The sequence below is a fragment of the Pelodiscus sinensis genome, chromosome 2 (genome assembly GCF_052426305.1).
Source record: "Pelodiscus sinensis isolate ZL-2025 chromosome 2, ASM5242630v1, whole genome shotgun sequence".
NCBI classification, from domain to species: Eukaryota; Metazoa; Chordata; order Testudines; family Trionychidae; genus Pelodiscus; species Pelodiscus sinensis.
In genome coordinates, this window is record NC_143053.1 from 220,807,908 (window position 1) to 220,827,790 (window position 19,883).

General features: G+C 40.7%; 1 long non-coding RNA gene across 1 annotated transcript in view; it reads right to left on the bottom strand.

Annotated features, from left to right (window-relative positions):
- Positions 1–16,739, bottom strand: part of LOC112545193 (uncharacterized) — a 31,896-nt gene extending 15,157 nt beyond the window's left edge. Inside the window, exon 1 of the long non-coding RNA XR_012901109.2 lies at positions 16,621–16,739. This is a non-coding gene — a long non-coding RNA (uncharacterized LOC112545193). The remainder of the gene's footprint in view (positions 1–16,620) is intronic.
- Between the last annotated feature and the right edge of the window lie 3,144 nt (positions 16,740–19,883).

Sequence of the window (19,883 nt, forward strand, 5' to 3'; positions counted from 1 at the left end):
GAGAGCTTTGGGCCGTAGGAGGGAGCTCTGGCTGTGGGGGAGTGGGGTCAGGGCCGGGGCAGGAGGGGCTTACCTCAAGTGACTCCCAGTCAGTGGTGCAGTGGGAGTGCTAAGGCAGGCTTCCTGCCTGTCCTGGCACCACAGACCATGCTGTGCCACAGAAGCAGCCAGCAGCAGGTTCCCAGCCAATGGGAGTGCAGAGCTAGTGCTCGGGGCAGGGGCAGTGTGTGGAGCCCTGTGTGCTCTTCTGCCCTCACCCCAGGAGCCAGGCCTGCTTCTGGCTGCTTCTGGAGTGCAGCCTTAACATCCCTAAAGATCACTTGATCACCTTGCAGCAACTATACCCAATGCCTGACATTCAGCAACCCGGAACTGAGTCGTGACCCCTAATTTGAAAACTACCCTAATTGACAAGGCAGATAGAATGGGAGGGGAAACACAGACACACAGAAGCACTGTGTCTTGCCCAGTGTCACACACAGTATGTCACCTAGAAATAGATCCAAACCCCGCATCATTTTTGTAGCAATTCTCTGAACCCTTTCTAATATTTCAACTTCCATTTTGAAGGGTTGACCCTGAAGCTGGACTCAGTATTCCACTAAAAGTGTAATTAAAGCTTATATAAAAAGGTAAAACCACCTCGCTAGCTTACTTCCCCTACTTAGGCATCCAATGATTATATGTCCTCTTGGCTGTAGCATCACACTGGGAAATCATGGTGAGTTTTATTTTGTTTTGTTTGTTTGTTTTTGTTTTTGGTGTGTGTGGCTATTTTCTATTAATCCTATATCCTTTTCAGTGCTGCTTCATTCCGTGATGCAGGGCCCCATCTTATAAATGTAACTGGCATTCTTTGTTTCTATATATATAATCGTGCCTTTTGACTGTATTAAAAAGACAAGACATTCAAATGAGACCACCACATAATTATTTACCACTCCACCAAATTGTCTCCCTTCAAATTTTACAAGCAATGATTTTATATTTTCTTCCAGAACATTGAGAAACATACTGAATAGCACTGGGCCAAGATGAGATCACTGTGGAACCACACTAGAAACAATTGCTGGGGATGACAAGTCCCCATATATGATTATTTGTTGAGATCTGTCTATTAATCAGTTTGTAATCCATTTGATATGGGCTACATTGATTTTTGCTGTGAATACCCTTCATATGCAAGTTTTAAATGTAGTTTCCATAAACATTACAAGAGAGAGTCAAAATTTTTTACCAAAATTGGTTTATAGAAAATGGGGTTTTCAATAAAACAAATGTATCTTATGAAAATTGATTGATTTCCACAGGAAAAAAAAAAGTTTTTGAATGTACAGTACAAAAGGAAAAAGTTTTAACACTTATACTCACAGCTTTGAAATTCACATAATAGGCCAGATCCTTTCCTCTACCAGTGGAGAACCTTCAGTTTCCATTTTTTCAGTGCAAATTGAGGGCATTCAGCACGCTTCCCCAGTTATCACCCCTAATGTCATTACTGCACAGAAACTTCCCCTATTATCACTCCTATGTCATTACCTCACAGACACTAACCTTCCCCCCTCACTCCCACTCTGTTCTAAAATTTGATTTGTCAATTTCACATGCATTCATTTTTTTTTTATTGAATCACTTTGGTATATATGGTTGTGCTGATTTTCTTCCACATATTGATCTGAGGAAGTGGGTCTGGCCCACGAAAGTTCATCACCTAATAAATCATCTTGTTAGTCTTTAAAGTGCTACTTAGTTCTGTCTTTTATTTCAGCACCTTCTATTGATACTCAGGATCATGCTCCTGGAACATTCATAGCAGAACTATCCAGTAATATACATGAGTTCCAAAAGTGAGCGCAAAAGACATGGTCCTGGTCAAAACAGATTAATGTTAAAGTATGAGCATAAATTAATGGGAGATGTTTTTTGAATATGCAGCTACTACTGATTGATAAAATATGTGCTCACTAGATTCACCTGGTGTGGCTTGGATCCTTCAAAGCTCCATTAATTTTTGTTTTTCTTCATTTAAAACATTGCTCTGGGGTGGGGCAAGATATGAGGGATTCAGTGTGCAGGCTAAAGAGAAGACTACTCCAGCCCTCTCTCACAACAGTTTGGGGCCAGGTGAATAGTGCTTCTCCATGCCGCTGCAGTTCCAGTAGGCACAACCAGGGAAAGGATGCTTCAGCTCCCCCTCTCTCCGCCCTTCCTAAAGGGGCTGGGGCAGGCCAGGGAAGGGGGAGAACAGATAGACACTCAGACAGACACACAAACTCAAATATATAGTGGAGTACAAACTGCTGCTGGAAATCTAGCCATATAAGAGGCAAAGTCCAAGAATTCATTAATCTCTAAGGGTACATCTGCACAGCAACATTATTTTGAAATAACTAGAGTTATTTCGAAACAACTTAGTCCGCATCTACACAGCAAGCAGTTATTTTGAAATAATAGCAAAATACTGTCAATCTGGAGGACTTCTTATTCTGACTCCTGTAACCCTCAGGCTGTGTCTAGACTGGCCAGTTTTTCCGGAAAATCAGCCGCTTTTCCGGAAAAACTTGCCAGCTGTCTACACTGGCTGCTTGAATTTCCGCAAAAGCACTGACTTCCTACTGTAAGAAATCAGTGCTTTTTGCGGAAATACTATGCTGCTCCCGTTCAGGCAAAAGTCCATTTTGCGCAAAACTTTTGCGCAAAAGGGCCAGTGTAGACAGCTGAGATTTGTTTTGTGCAAAAAAGCCCCGATCGTGAAAATGTCGATCAGGGCTTTTTTTGTGCAAAAGCGCGTCTAGATTGGCCACGGACACTTTTCTGCAAAAAGTGCTTTTGCGGAAAAGCGTCCGTGCCAATCTAGATGCTCTTTTCCAAAAATTCTTTTAACGGAAAACTTTTCCATTAAAAGCATTTCTGGAAAATCATGCCCGTCTAGACGTAGCCTCATTGTATGAGGAGTAAGGGAAGTTGGAGGAAGCATGCTCTATTTCGAAATCAGTACTGTGTAGGCAGAACTATGTAGCACTTCAAAGACTAACAAGATGGTTTATTAGGTGATGAGCTTTCATGGGCCAGACCCACCTAATAAACCATCTTGTTAGTCTTTAAAGTGCTACATAGTTCTGTCTTTTGTTTCAGCTAGACCAGACTAATGCATCTCTATCACTATAGTGCTGTGTAGACACTCCCAGTTTTGAAATAAGCTATGCAATAGACATAGCTCAATTTGCGTAGCTTATTTCGACTTAAGCCTTGCTGTGTAGATGCACCCTTACAGTGCACGCCCAAAGAGGATGACATCAGTGGGCCACATCAAGCATTCTTAGACTATGAAAGTTATTTTATTTCCTTTTCCTCTGCTTGAGAACATGTGAGGAAAGCGATTATATGAAGAAAAAGTGATAAAAATACCAGGGCCAGAGGAGTTACAAAAGGCAAACACTACTCATGTTCAGTCTGTTATGAGGCCAGAAACTAACCCCGTGATCTGTATGCAATATAGCTAAGAAATCCTCTCAGTTACCTTTTACCAATGCTCAAACTTTTGAAATTCAGATTTTTATAAAAAGAGAATGAAGAGAAAGATTACTGTGAGAAAAAAACAAAAACCTCTGACACAAATTAAAGAGCATGTGAGTATAAGCTGGAGGGAGAACACTAAAAATGTCTCCTCTTATTCTATAGAGGAGAGTGGATCTGAAAGAAAAAAATATAATAATTAGCATCAAAGACACTAACAGTCTATTACATCAGAATTTCTGCATGAAAAAAAAGATCTAATTGCTCACTCTTTCGTATAAGAGAAAACATTCTTATTTTCCCAACAGCTTTTCATTTTAAGATATTAAAAATGGCTTTGCCTTCATGAAGCTTCTTTCATCCAGAAAGATACCAGAAATTGATTTAAAAACTATGACATAATATGGCCACTACTGAAATATAGATACCTCTGGACTGGAAGCCAGCAGCTGTTTAACAGTGTACAGCAGTTCTAACTAATACTTTTAAGCAGGGAATTAAGAATACCTATCCAAATAAGGAGGAATTTTAGGTAAGCATAAGGTAGCTACTCTCAGCTAAGTAATTAATCACTGAAACTATTTAACAGGGATTGTGGTGGATTCTCCATCACTGACCATTTTCAAACCAAGATGGGATGTTTTTCCTAAAGATCTGCTCTAGTGATTATTCTGAAGGAGTTCTATGGCAGTGGTGGGCAACCTGAGGCCTGTGGGATCCCCACAAGCCTCTTGTTCACTGGAGCCCCACACTTCCTCCTCCTCCTCCTCCTCCCTTTCACCACTTTCAGAATGCCACGAATCTGCTGACTCGCACTCCGTCCCCACTCCTCCCCTGCGTTCCCAGAGCTTGAAATCCACAAATCAGCTGTTCACGGCTGTTCATGCTCTGGGTGGGGAAGGGAAGGAGTGGGGACAGAGTGTGAATCAGGTGATTCGTAGCACTCCAAAAGTACTAGTGAGGAGGGTGACAAATAGAAAGTGTGGGGTTACAGTGCCCTAGTGTGTGAGAGGCACATGGGGGAAAGAGACAGACAAGGGTTCAGGGGACCACAGGTGGAACCCCAGTGGGCCAAGGGCTGCAGGTTGCCCAACCCTGGTCATGTGGCCCCCTGAGAATAAGGAGGGCCACTCATATGGCCCACTCACTATTCTTGGTTGCCCATCACTGGTCTATGGCATCTGTTGTACAAGAGATCAGACTAGATGGTCACAATGGTCCTTTCTGGCCTTGGAATCTATGAATCTATATAAACTATAATTTGGGTAGAATGCTGACAAGTTTAACACCCTGCGATCTCTTGAGATCTTTATCTTTACTGGCAACCAGGATGGCAGGGTTTATAATGAGTTTGAAAGTCAGCAGTGGAACTGAACCAGTGCAAACTCCTTGTGCAATACAATTTGTACCGGTAGAAACTAGACAAATCACAATGCACTGGTGTATGTTGTGTCTACACTAAGGATTTACAGAAGTGCAACTTCATTCATAGCTAAACACCCAGGCCCTGATCTTCAACTCCATCTGAACACAACTCTTATGTAGCAGAACATATTGGCTGAAAGCAGATAGTGATGACTCTCCTGATTCAGAGTCAACCCGCTCTTTCAACACCAGAATATCAGACTTGGCTGAGCTCTGCCCAGTCATCTCCACCAGGCCCATCTTACAGCAGCAGGAAATTCTCTAACCATGTCTGCCTCCTTAGGGCCACTGACACAATGCAGAGTCATGTTAGCAGACCAGAGAATCTAGACTTCAGTGTCAACAAGGGCTAAGTCTTATTCAAAACATGAGACAATTCTTGACAATTATATCCTCCTTCAGTTCTGAAATTTGATTTGTCCTTTTCATATGTGTTCATTTTTTTAATTGTATTCTTTGGTATATATGGTTGTGACAATTTTCTTCTACTATTTGATCTGAGGAAGTGGGTCTGGCCCACGAAAGCTCATCACCTAATAAACCATCTTGTTAGTCTTTAAAGTGCTACATAGTCCTGTTTTTTGTTTCAGCTACACCAGACTAACACGGCTACATTTCTATCACTATTTTGTCATTAGTGAGACTTGTGCTCCTAAATCACCAAGGAATGTATGAAAATCCTACCTCAGAAACCTAAATGTAAGCTCCCATTTTTGCAATTTTTGGCCTAAACGGTTGTAAAATAAGGCTCTGTCTGAGGCCTACATTTTTTGACTATATCTTTTTTTACTAAATTCATAGCCAACCCAGGTATAACCAAGTGATGTTATGATCTGATAGATTTCAGTGATCCATGTAAAATAATGAAAAAAAAATTATCTCCGGGTAAGAGCCCAATTCAGCAGAGCACTTAAGCGAGTGTTTAAATGTAAACATATAAGAAGCCCATTGATTTCAGTGGGACAGTTCATCTGTTTGTGCTTTCCTGGATTGTTGACTAAATGCCCACCATATAAAAATAATGCGTAACATTATATTTCATCCAAGCATTATAGAATACTTTACAATGGTGGGTGAAATCACTATTTTATAGATGGAGAAACTGAGGCACAGAAACTCAGGGTATGTCTAGACTACATGCCTCTGTCGACAGAGGCATGTAAACTAGACTATCCGACATAGTAAAAGAAGCCGGGATTTAAATATCCCCGGCTTCATTAAAATAAACATGGCCCTCAGGCTGTGCCAGCTCAGCTGATCGTTGGCACAGCGCGGCAGTCAAGATGCAGATTGGTTGACAGGGGAAGCCTTTGTCGACCGCTCCCTTATGCCTCGTGAAATGAGGTTTACAGGAGCGGTCGACAAAGGCTTTTCCCCTGTCAACCAATCCGCGTCTTGACTCGCGCGCTGTGCCGACGATCAGCTGAGCCTGCACAGCCTGGTGGCCATGTTTATTTTAATGAAGCCGGGGATATTTAAATCCCGGCTTCTTTGACTATGCCGGGTAGCCTAGTTTACATGCCTCTGTTGGCAGAGGCATGTAGTCTAGACATACCCTGAGTGACTTGCCCAAGGTCATGAAGTGAAACTGTAACCAACAGGAAGGAGAGTCCAAGATTTACCCAGATCTAATCACTACAACCAGCACTGACTTGTCATCTTTTTGGCAGTCTCTCTTAAAAAGGACCTCTGGAGAGTAAGTCTGGACTACCTTCATGTTCCAGGGTATAGTCCCTTCAGGTCAGCATTATGTCTCCTTGCTGGGGCAGGAGACTGAACTGTCACTGCTAGTAGCATAGCTATTCTGTGAATAAATAGAGTAAAGTCTCTAGGGCTGTTAATCTGGCATCTTTCATGAACACTAAATTCCCACAAAATTGTATGACGGAAAAATCTACGAAACCTTGTTTAGCAAAATGACAAGTTGTACTGAACTGTAACACGCTAATAAAAGTGTGGAAGTGGCTCTATTTTCAGAACTGTTGAAGAAGTATTGTCAGAACACTGCACTAAACATAACTAATTTATTCTCGTAGTGTCTGCAGACAGACAAATGCATTTTAAAGAGGAACTCCACTGAAACTGCAACATTTATAGCCAAGGCTCAAAAGTGTTGTCTATTTAGAAAGCAAAGGTAGTAGCTCACTGACTCCCTTTTTAGTAACAACAGCATAAGAAAAATATTTCTGTGGCATCAAAATAATAATGTTGTGTGTGACAATTGCATTTTCCTATCAGTTTCATCCTAATAGGGTGTTACAATCACTATTATACTAACTCTCAGCTAGTTATATCAATAAAATTAGAACAGACAGGCACTACTTTAAGGCACTTGGTACAATTTACCTTGACTTAATAGGGTCTTTCTATGTGGGAGAATGGATAGGAGTATAAACAGTACTACAGATATTTTCACATCTTCATTTGGTTAGATGTCTCAGATGCTTTTCATAATATTGATCATAGAGGCTTTTAACTTGCCTGGAACATCTGGTAAGTCTCTCTTGTACTCTGTTATCCTGATTCTCATCCTATTTATATGCTGGAAGATTTTCTTTTTTAAAATGTTATTCTGATTATGATCCAGTTTATTATGGGGTTTCTCAAGTTCTGTTCTGGCTTCTTGCTCCTTAACATTTGCATATTCCCTTAGTGTTCACATCTGTTTGTAGGTGTCATGTTATGTTATCTTTGTTATGCTTATTACATCTAAGTTAATATTGGTCACAGAAAGGCAGCCTCCATACAGTCCTCTTGCCTAAGTGAAGTACTACTACATATCTGCTTTCAAAATTGCCTGCAAAATTGCTGCAATTTAAAAAAAATATTTATGTTCATATTGCTATATATAAAGCTTTATGTTTAATGTAAATAAAGGCAAACATTACAAATCTGTATATTTTATCTGAAACCCCAGCATGCCTTGGTCAGAAAAGTATCACAGATATGGGGCTGGATTCTTCAGTTCTTTTATCACTACTGGTGAGAATGAATGGAGAATTCTCATTGGACAGACTTTTAATACCTATTTGCCCATAGATAATTGACTACACATGGCAGTGGAGAATCGGATCCAGAATTTCTTCACATTGCCTGGGCAATTGAATACTTATCTTCCATTAACAATGACTGAAGTAGTTTATTAAATAGGTAGACCAGCAAATTACAGTTTTAACTCTTAAAATGCAACTGAGTTCATTTATCATTATCAAGAGATAAGATAAAAGCACCCGTTAGTAACAGGAATATTGCAGCCTCAGAGTTGGTATGCCCAAGGTAAGCAAAGGCAATAAATCAAAATACCACAACAGGCAAATCTTCAAAGAGAGACTGTTTCCAAAAGAAAGCTGTCCCGGCCTTCCATCATCTGGATGCACAACTCAGAAGCAATTGTGAAAGATGAGGTGGGTGAGGGAAGGTACTCTTAGAATCACAATCTAAATCTGCTTCACCTTACATCTATCTGTAGATACTCAAGCACCTTTCCCAGATCAGAAGAAGAGCTCTGTGCAGTTCAAAAGCTTGGCTCACTCACCAATGGACATTGGTCGAATGTCTTTCTCACCTTGTAATGTAGTAACTTAAAAACATAAAAAACAAGGAATGGTCCTGTAGCACCTTGGAGACCAACAAAAAATGTAGATAGTACCATGGTATGGAACTAACTAAACTAATACAGCTCCCCCTCTGAAACTAAAAAAACATAGTTAAGAGAGTGGTAGAAATGTAGCCGGGTTAGTCTGGTGCAGCTGAAACAAAAAACAGGACTGTGTAGCACAGTAAGATAGTTTGTTACTACACCTCCAACCTAAGCACCCCTGTCTTTTCTGTGGTTTTGCAGTCTCCTTTTACAATATTTTTAGGTCTTCATTTCCATGCTGCTAAAGATCCTCACACACAACTAGGGCTCACACCACTAATACTGCAAGTGACTCTGGATGGAGAGGCCTCTTTGTTCCACAAAGCCCCATTAGCATCAGTGGTATTCTGCAAAGAAACAGGGGGTTGCCCACATGGGATATTGGCAGGATCTGGGGTTAACTAATGATGCAAAGAGCTGTTGTGTACTGCATACAGTCAACTGAAAAGAGAGGAAAATACTTTTTTCTCCATAATAATTTCAGGAGTTAGCTGTAACCGTAGTGGGTACAATGTTTTTGGGTAAGACTTTATGTTTATAGTGCCCTTTTAAATGTAACTTTCCATAGAAGAAAATCATTTGTATTTCTTAACATAGGCTCAAGATGGTTATTTTAATGAACTGTCAGTGTTAGCCCTTTTTTCTCACAGCTAAGGTTATGTCTACACTACAGAGTTTTTTTGGAAAAACATCCGTTTTTCTGAAAAAACTTCAATTACGTCCATACTGCAATTGTGTTCTTCCAAAAGAAAATCAAAAGAACGGAGGGATTTTTCCAACATTGGTAATCCTCATTCTATGAGAAAGAAACCTTTTCCAAAAGAGCTCTTTCAGAAAAAGGGTGTGTGTGGACAGGGAAAAGGGAGTCTTTCAAAAGAAGAGGAAAGAAGAAAAAGCACAGGTGCCCTAGTGACCATTCCATCCATAGTAATCATAGCTGAAATGCGAGATAGCATCCATTCAGTGTGGATGCTCTCTTTCAAAAAAGTAGATCATTTTTTCGAAGAGCTTTTGCAGCGTGGACAATCTCTTTCGGAAGAAGTTTTGCAGTATGGACAATCTCTTTCGGATGGCAGGAGACAAATCGCTTGATCATTGTCTTCGGTCCACCCCCTCTGGGGCACCTGGTGCTGGCCACTGTCGGCAGACAGGCTACTGGGTTAGATGGACCTTTGGTCTGACCCAGTAGGCCATTCTTATCTTCTTATGTTTTTCCAGAAGATCTCTGGAGTCTAGACATAGCCTGCAGTTTAGACATAGCCTAAGAGAGGCCCAGTACAGCAAATGCACATCTTTTCTTTTGTTGCAAGGATAGATTCTTGGTCCTCCTAGGAAGCTTTACAGCTAGGGATTGTGCTCTGGTGTGGCAGGAAAGGTACATGTTCAGAGCACACTGCATTTCACAATTTTCAGCTCCTGCAGCAGCCCCTTTGGAGATTCCTATGACTACTACAGCTATGCATTGATATAAACATCGACAGTATGTATGCTGGTACTTTGTTCTCCCCACTAGTTCTTTCCAACCCTTGCTGAGCAGCAGGTGTGCTGATTAATAGCCAGAAAAATGTGTTATAGCCAGAAAGAGACGTATTGCTTGGCTTGTGAAAACTGGTTCTCTCTCCTATAAGCATTTGTAAACATTTGTTTATAAGAGGGGTGCACTACACTTCTGCATCCCAGATTGCGTAGGCCAGCAAGAATTGTTCAGTCTAGTCTGATTTAAAAGGGCAGTCACTTTTGTTTCTATTAATCAATATCAAACTGCACCGTCTCCACCCAGCTTATGGTCAGTGCCAAAGCAGTTGACCAGGATCATTAAGCAGTGCTGAATGGACAATGCCTAAAGTGAAGCAGCAAAAGTCAATTGCAAGCAGAATAGAGCAGAATTATATCTCCTAGATGGAAGAAAAATGACTCCTTAATGAGTTGGGGCAGCTGTAAAACTAATCTGCCACAAGTAGAGATGAGGCATGGGAAACTTGGAGAGGAGTCTCTTTCCTAGGCATCTCTAAGCAAAAACAATTACTATAGATAAAGGCGGGTTCCTCACATCACGGGCAAATTTGCAGGGCTTATTTCTTAAAAATCGGATCCATATTATATTCCTTTCCAAGTATAGAGCCAGCAGCCTGCAATCTTTCCTAACCAAAAATGTGACAGGTTGGAGGGAGTGGAGAAAGCAGGTCCCAGAAAAGAATTATGAAACTGTCTGAAAGGGAATGTGTCAGATGAGAGATCCCTTGGAAATAATCTTTGCTATCAAGGCAGGAGTTAGGGTGGAAGGGTATTAAGGAAAGTAGGTGCCATATTACACTTTCTGCCAGTGCTTTCTCAAATCAGTGGTGGACTTTTAAATATAAAATCTTTCTATTCAACATAGATTTTTAAATGTTGGGGGTGCATGTTGAACATGTTACAGTTCAGAGAAGATCTTGTTTCACAGATATAGACAAGGGTTGTACAACTTCCGCAACACAACTCTATCACTGTGCATAAACCTAAAGTAGAATCTGTTTACCAAGAGCATAATCCAAGGCTGCATCTAGACTGGCATGATTTTGCGCAAATACTTTTAATGGAAAAGTTTTTCTGTTAAAAGTATTTGCGCAAGAGAGCGTCTATACTGGCATGTGCCTTAGCACAAAAGATTTGCTTTTGCGCAAAAGCATCCGTGCCAGTGTAGACGCTCTCTTGCGCAAGAAAGCTCCGATGGCCATTTTAGCCATTGGGCTTTCTTGCGCAAGAAATTAACGTTGCCTGTCTACACTGGCCCTCTTGCGCAAGAATACTTGCGCAAAAGGGCTTATCCTTGAGCGGGAGCGTCAGAGTATTTGCGCAAGAACCACTGATTTTGTACATTACAAAGTCAGTGTTCTTGCGCAAATACTCAAGGCTAGTGTAGACAGGCAGCAAGATTTTGCTTTTGCGTAAAATCATGCCAGTCTAGATGCAGCCCAAATGTATTATTTCAGCAAAGGAGGAAGGGAAAACAAGTTCCTGGGTAGGGGAAGCAATAACAACTTCAGACTATCTGCTATGCCACCTGATATATAACAGTGTTTTCTTAACTGAGAAGAAAAATGGGAGAGGGGAAGGAAAAGGATCAAGGTTAAATGGAGAGCTGGAGAGAGACTGGAGAAGGTAAGATCCCTAAGCTAATTCCCTTAAAAGAAAGTTTTTGAACCCCGTATTTCATGAGCTATGACACACAGAAACAGCCAAGAAGATGGAGCAGGCCCTAAAAGCTGGACATTGAAGCATGGAAAGATCAAGATATATTCTTACTTAAAGACAGGTAAGTGAGCAAGTGAATGTAAGAGACATCAGGAAGCTGAAGAGGAAAAAAAGCATCAGTGACAAAAATGGAAACCTAATGGAACACCTGCCACCAGTTAAGGCCTGCTGGCCCACTGTAAAAGGCTTCCCCTCAGGCAAGGTGGAAGAAGGAGAAGAGGGACAGACTGGAGAAGAGGAAGCAGAATGCAGGCAAAAACTACAGGTTGCAAAACAGGAGGGGTTTTCCCTCCAAGATGCCAGGAACAGTGGCATAGTGAGAGTATTATGCGCCTGGGGGCAAAGGCAAAATCTGTGCTCCTCAACCCCCCTCCGGACCGCTCCCCTTTGCCTGTCCTGCCGCCATGTGGGGCTCCCTCCGGCGCATGGGGCCATTTCGTTTCCAGCCAAACTGACATGCCCCCTGGCCAATCAGTGGCTGCAGTTTCTCGGAGGGGTGGGCTACAGGTGAGGACCCAGATGCTGTGGTGAAGGGGATAGCGGGGGTTGTAATTGCAGACGTGGCCTGTGCACCAGCTGCATTCTGTGCATGCTCAGCCTGAACCCCTGTGCACCACCCCCGCCGGGCGCTTCACGCTCAGTTTTGATTTCCAGAAGACGCAGAAGTGGCCGGTGTCCATGGGGTCCTAGCGTCATCCTTCTCTCCATTGTTCAACTGGTGCCCACAGGGTCCTAGCACTGTTTTTCCCTCCGCTGCTAAATTGGTGCCCCTCTAGCATGGTGCCCGGGGGCAACTGCCCACGTCTGCCCTCCCTTTGCTACACCATTGGGGAGGAGGTACTGTGGGAGCAGTTGGGGAAGTAGCCCAGAGAGGCTGCTGTTCAGTGAGGATAAGAGCAAGAGCCCCACTAGTGGCTGCCATATAGGTCCCGGGGCTGGAACCCAGAGTAAGTGAGTTGGCTGCCAACAGGGGATAAAAGGACCTTTGACTGTGGAGGGGTTTTTCCCTCTAAGCTAGTGACTGGCCTCTGATGAAAATGGCTCATGAAGCAGGGAACCCTTGCCTCTGAGAGAAACAAGAGGCAGTGGTAGGGTCCCTGTGGGCCTCTGAGGCATACTAAATACCTGTCAGGAAGTGCAGGAACCAGGGAGCACAACCTGAACTCTGTCACGCCGTGTACTAACTCACCATTTAGAAAGCCCTTAGTACAAAGTGCAATATAGCAAAGACCTACATGAATGCGCCTGATAATGAAAATACAATCTAGGTTTCACTTAGTAAGTAAAAATGCCTTCTGTTTGAAGTCTGAGCTTCACTTGATTTAGCATTAACCAGTTTCAGAACCATCTGTTCCATTTTGGGCAACAGAGTGTATGTTTAATATTAACTTAAGATGTCTTTAAAATACCTACAGTATTCAGGTGCCGTTAGGTTGCGTGTTCTTCTAAATAGTGTTTGATACAACAGTGTCCTGAACATAGTGAAGGCTGCTTCCTGGTCATATGACAGATTTTGCCCCGTGTTATTGAGAAACTTTTTGCTTTAAATATATACAAGTACATTACTTAACAACACCTTATCGAGGCTAACATGGTGCTATGATTTAGTAAAGCACCATCTTTAAAAAATTAAATGTAACATGCTTAAAATTAAAGCAAACAAACAAACAAACATAGATTGAACCAAATATTGTCCTCTATTAAATCTATGTAATTTCATGGGCTTCAAAAGTTTTAAGGATTGTAGTTTGAGACTATAAGGGACATACTTTGTTTCCACAGAAGCAGCGGATTTGCAGTTGACTTAAAAGGAGAGATGATTTGGCCCAGTGATTTAGTCACCAAAATGCCTCTTTAGCTTCCCTTTATAGTTTAGTTCTGCTCTTGGGGCAGTTTTCTCAATTTCAATTTCTCTCATTAAGGAGCTTTTTTGTTCTCAGTTTCTCTTATTAAAGATACAAAGTGTAAAAGGTGGCAAGTAACTGTAAAAGATTTATTTCCTTTTAAAGTTAATTTAAACACAATGGTCCAAGTGATGCTCCCTGTAACATCCATGCAAAGTTTCAGAGGCTACGTCTAGACAGTGGGGCTATTTCAGGATACCAGAAGTATCCCAAAACAGCAATTCTGCATCTTTAAACAGAACTGTTATTTCGAAATATATTTCAAAATAACAGGTGTGCTATTCCAGCATCCCTGTAACCCTTGTTCCACGACGGTTAAGGGATTTGTTGGAATAGTGCTTTATTTTGAAATTATTTCAAAATAAACTACACAAATTTGCACTATGCAAATTGCATAGCTTGTTTCGAGGTAAAGGTGCTATGTAGATGAACTCTAACTGAAAAACTTAAAAAACAATGAATAGTTCTTCAGCACCTTAGGGTGCATCTACACAGCACCCTTACCTTGAAATAAACTATGCAATTGCATAGCTTATTTAGAGGTAATTTTGAAATAGCTTATTTAGAAATTTGGTGCTGTCTACACAGTGCCAAATTTTGAAATAAAGCACTATTCTGAAACTTCCCTTAACCCTCGTGCAATGAGGTTTACAGGGCCATAGGAACAGCACATCCATTATATTTCAATATAACAGGCTTGCTCTTAAGATGCAGAATAGCGATTTTGGGATACTTGAGGTATCCCAAAATAACTCTGCAGTGTAGATGTAGCCTTAGAGACTAACAAAAATGTATATGGCATGAGCTTTCATGGGCACCACCCACTTATTCAGATGAGAAGTGGGTTGTGCCCACAAAAGGTCATGATACCATCTACATTTTCTGTTAGTCTCTAAGGGGCTGCAAGAGTATTCACTGTTTTAAGTTTATCCATGTAAATATCTGTTAAGATGCTTGTAACTTTGCTGCTAATTATAAGCACAACGGTAACAAATTTATTCATATGTGCAGTTCTTGGAGTATATCTAGAGAATTAGGTCCAAAAGAGCAGGCTGAAGTGACTTCTGTTCATTTGCTCCCATTGTGTATTCTCTTGTCACTAACAGAAATAAACTTTTAGTTTTGTGGAATTGAATCAAGCTTCCCCAGTGCCTGAGAAATTAACAAAACCCAAGAAAGTTAACTTTCCAGAATTCCTCCACCTAGTACTATAAAACAATGTAAGAGACAATATAAGTGAAACCATAAATGTTTTAGTGAATACATTGGTTTTGTATAGGATAGTGTGTCTTGATTTACTGAAAATATACTGAATTTCTCATTTAAGAAATCCGTAGTCCTGTAGTCAAGGCCTATTATAAATGCAACAAGCTGAACTGTCATCCCACTTTCAAAACTTGTAGTCTTACCTCAAGTTCTTTATGCCTCTGTTTCAGTCCTTCATTTTAGAAGGACTATGAACAGGCAGTGCTAAGGCACTTTCACCTGAAGATCATATGACACAGGTGAAACTTCATCAGTGTCAAAAGGGAGTCTGTGGTAGCATGTTGCCACCAGGATAGGACAGATTTACATCCTCATCTTGAAAAAATAATTCCCAATTCTGCTAAGGGAATTTGCACTAATGTTAATTTGCTGCTAGTATCTAAGAAGTGAAAGGACCTCTTAGAATCCAAATTTTGGGTGTGTCTAGACAGAGGCGCTTTTTCGGGATACTATCGGTATCCCAAACTAGCTATTCCACATCTTTTAAACACGCCTATTATTTCAAAATAGCTTTTGAAATAAGGGGCTTGCTATTCTGACATACCTGTAAGCCTCGTTCTACAAAGATTAAGGGACATTTTGGAATAGCTCTCTATTTTGATATTTGGCACTGTGTAGACGGTGACAAATTTCAAAATAAGCTATTTTGAAATACACTGAAAGTAAGCTACACAATTTGTATAACTCAATTTGCATAGCTTATTTCGAGCTCCGGGTGCAGTATAGACGCACTCCTACTGTGTCTGCACCAGTACCTCAAAAATAAACAAATTATTCAGGTTATCAATTCAAGTAATTCTTTACTTATTTTTTGGTATGAAGACCACATTGTTCTGCTTTTTACACCCAGAAAATTGTAGCTTAGCATTCTTCACAGAGATATCTGTTTACATGTGCAGTTAATGAACAGCTGTGTGCTTTTTGTGCAGTTAATGGATAGCTTTGTGTAGGTGATAGTGCTCAAAACTGTGTGCAAATGTTTGTGTGTGCCGTTGCTCTTGCACACAAACCATTTATAATTACACTTAAGACTTTTGGTTATTACTGTTCCTACACCTTAGGGATAAAGAGCAAGAATTTAACAGCAGAAATCCAAGTGATCTATAATTCCATTGTGATGAATACTTGTGGTTGCAGATTTGAATCGTCAGCCAGTATACTAATTCCGACTGCCAGAGAGATCCTAATATGAAAATCTGATTTCCTTGAAGTAACTGAAACTGGATGATATATTTAGACAATGAAGCCTGGCCTTCTTGTATAGGGCATTATGGAATAGGAAAAAGGAATGAAAACAGTCAGTGGCTTCTAGAATATTGTGCTATATATCAACATTGGGGTACAAGTACCTATTTTTGTGGCAAGCCTCAGCATAAAGTATCCTGGCAACATCCCAGATCTGGCCACTAGCACCAGCTTGATGTGGTGCTGACTCAAAGACACAGTCTTCAGCTTGTTGATAATACTCGTTCATATCATAGCACAGATGGTGATACAGACCACTCACTGATTAATAGCAGAGTGAAAATTCGCCTTAAGTTGCTAAGAATGAAGATTGTACTTGAATAAATGTTCTGAAAAAATGTGATCTTAAACTGTGTGCAAAGTTTAACAAATCCATCGCTTAGTGCTTACCTAAAAATGCTGAAGGTGATGCAGAGAAATTGTGGAAATCCCTGTAGAAAGGGAGTGGGAAGCCCAAGCAAAAGATCATTCAAATTGGTGATCCAGTCTGGAGACAAACATTCCAGAACATTCAAAACAAAAAGACAGCGTAAAAAATGAGTGAATCATAGAATCATAGAATACTAGGACTGGAAGGGACCTTGTGAGGTCATCGAGTCCAGTCCCCTGCCCCCATGGCAGGACCAAATACTGTCTAGACCATCCTTGATAGACATTTATCAAACCTACTCTTAAATATCTCCAGAGATGGGGATTCCACAACCTCCCTGGGCAATTTATTCCACTGTTTGACTACCCTGACAGTTAGGAACTTTTTCCAGCCTAAACCTCCCTTGCTGCAGTTTAAGCCCATTGCTTTTTGTTCTATCCTCAGAGGCCAAGATGAACAAGTTTTCTCCCTCCTCCTTATGACACCCTTTTAGATACCTGAAAACGGCCATCATGTCCTCCCTCAGTCTTCTCTTTTCTAAACTAAATAAACCCAATTCTTTTAGCCTTCCTTCGTAGGTCATGTTCTCTAGACCTTTAATCATTCTTTTTGCTCTTCTCTGGACCCTCTCCAATTTCTCCTCATCTTTCTTGAAATGCGGTGCCCAGAACTGGACACAATACTCCAATTGAGGCCTAACCAGCGCAGAGTAGAGCGGAAGAATGACTTCTCGTGTCTTGCTCCCAACACACCTGTTAATGCATCCCAGAATCATGTTTGCTTTTTTTGCAACAGCATCACACTGCTAACTCATATTCATCTTGTGGTCCACTATAACCCCTAGATCCCTTTCTGCCGTACTCCTTCCTAGACAGTCGCTTCCCATTCTGTATGTGTGAAACTGATTGTTTCTTCCTAAGTGGAGCACTTTACATTTGTCTTTATTGAACTTCATCCTGTTTACCTCAGACCATTTCTCCAATTGTCCAGATCATTTTGAATTATGACCCTATCCTCCAGAGCAGTCGCAACCCCTCCCAGCTTGGTATCATCTGCAAACTTAATAAGCATACTTTCTATGCCAATATCTAAATCGTTGATGAAGATATTGAACAGAGCAGGTCCCAAAACAGACCCCTGTGGAACCCCACTAGTTATACCTTTCCAGCAGGATTGTGAACCATTAATAACTACTCTCTGAGTATGCACTCACCTTATCGTAGCCCCATCTAAATTGTATTTGCCTAGTTTATTGATAAGAATATCTTGCGAGACCATATCAAACGCCTTACTAAAGTTTAGGTATACCACATCCACCGCTTCTCCCTTATCCACAAGACTCGTTATCCTATCAAAGAAAGCTATCAGATTGGTTTGACATGATTTATTCTTTACAAATCCATGCTGGCTGTTCCCTATCACCTTGCCACCTTCCAAGTGTTTACAAATGATTTCCTTAATTACTTGCTCCATTATCTTCCCTGGATAGCCATGGATAACAGGAAAACGTCTTTTCATAAAATCATAGGGTTGGAAGAGACCTCAGGAGGTCATTGAGTCCAACCCCCTGCCCAAAGCAGGACCAACCCCAACTTCTGTTGCACTCAGTGCCATAAAATCTGTTTGTCCAGCATTGGCTTTATAATAATTTAAAAAGCTGCAACTCCCAACTGTGACTTCACGTCCGCAATAACCAAGTGTCTGTCAAACCAATGGGGTCATATATAAAGACTAGATAGATGAATCTCTTTAATCATGTGAATTTTAGGTTTTAGTCATCCTGTAAATTATTGGCTAACACCACTGCTGTCCAGGAAACCAAATCAGTCTTCATGGTGCTGCACGTTAATATGTTAAATCAATAACATAGGCTTTAAAAACTTCACCTCTTCACTCTCAGCCAACATTTGTATGCAAAGTGGTCGGGTAAAGTTTTTTGGGGAAAGGTTAAACAGTGTCAGTTTTTGGAAGGAAAGGGTGTTAAACATTGTATTTAAGCTATTATATTTGGTGATCACTTTTGGAATAACCAAAATCTGGGGAGAATTTTGCACCCATTTTAATAGCCTGGGATGGATAATTGAACATTGCGCAGACAGAAGCCTTCATATAGGCTACAAGAGAATGGATCTCCTTCTCAGGGCCTGGAGCACTGGCACTTAACTTGTTACCATAGCTACGTGTGTTGTAGTTGCAGTCACAGCCATTGTGCAAAATCTGCATAGCTATAGACCAACTGGCCATGACCCCACCACACTATTACCCTCTGCTATATAGTAGGCAAGAAATATGAAGTTCCTGTGCATTGCATTTTATTGGCCTGCCTCCATGTGTGGTAGAACCATGGTGAATCTTAAGAGTCCTAATATTCCTACAAGCGCTCAGCTATCATTGGTTTGCACATCCTATTATATAATGTATCAGGTACAATAAAGCCCTGAATGCAAGGACTGTATCATGCACACTGACTTTAAAGGTGATTGATATGAAATGGGGCAGGGAACCTCATTTAGGACTTCGAGGATGTTAGTGATACCAGATTTTCTTCAGCTCAGTTTCTGAAAGTAATGCTAACATTTTTTTAAAAAGTCTCTCTTTTTTTTAAACAGGGCATTAATGCAAAACCCTTTGTGCATGTTATAACTTTAACTCAGATAGCCTGCTATCTCAGGCTGTTCGTGTATCATATACTTCATTTTTTGATGCTTCAGAATTTTTGCAATTTGGTTTCAAGTGGCATAAAATTTGGCAACTAATCAAATATTTTTAAAAGGCTGATTGTCAAACTAGGGAAAGGGAACACAGAGTATTACAGAGTATTACAGAAAGATATCAATTAAATTGTAAATACAGAATTGCATCTATAGACAGTGGAGGCTACTGACTTTATTTGACTTATTTACTATACAGTGGTTTGGATGAACTAGCTTTATGATTTTAAGGCTATATAACTCTGGTTTAGCAGGAGGCAAAGAAATAAAAATAATACCATGCATAACAGTTTGATATGGACTCTTTTAAGAGAGGATGATTTTTTGTGTGTGTGAACAAAAATACTGCTCTTATGAAATTTTATTTTGAATCTACAGACGTATTCGTGCTGCCTTTATAATTGTAAAATGCCAAAGGCATGTGGACATGCAGGCCTTATGTGAAATTCATCACAAATCTTCAAAATGGGTTTAATATGGCCAGTGATAAATGAAAAGTGTCTCATAAAGCACTGCATGACTATTTTTAACATGGTTCTCATACATAATTTCTCCACACTGATTGCCTAGCA